Here is a 470-nt window from a genome sequence, read left to right as displayed (position 1 = left end):
AGAGGGAGAGGGAGAGGGAGAGGGAGAAGGAGAGGGAAAGGGAGAGGAAGAAGAAGAGGAGGAGGAGGAGGAGGAGGAGTAATAAAACAAAGACAATCACCAAGCAGAGACATTTGAAAAATCTGTTAAGAGCAGGAAAATATGAATATCGAGAAACTATAATATATTATCTTAAACAAATATCATTTATTCTGTTTCCTATATATAAAAAATTAAACCAGAGAGTGAGAGAGAAAGAAAGAAGAGCGAGAACACAGAGATTAAGAAGAACAGAGAGAGACAAAGATGGAGAGGAAGAGAGAGAGACAGAGAGATTGGAGAGAGACCATTACCACTGTATTTCACAAAGTGCAAATTTCTCAATTACACAATATAAAGGTTATTCATGCTGCTAAAATCTCCAAATTTGGGCGAAGCATAAACCTCAGTGGTGCCCACCTGGCAAATACAAGGTCCTAAGTGCAATTCCT

Source organism: Chinchilla lanigera, unplaced genomic scaffold (assembly GCF_000276665.1).
Source record: "Chinchilla lanigera isolate Chin_1 unplaced genomic scaffold, ChiLan1.0 scaffold00168, whole genome shotgun sequence".
In the NCBI taxonomy this organism is placed as follows: Eukaryota; Metazoa; Chordata; class Mammalia; order Rodentia; family Chinchillidae; genus Chinchilla; species Chinchilla lanigera.
This window is presented reverse-complemented; position numbering follows the sequence as displayed.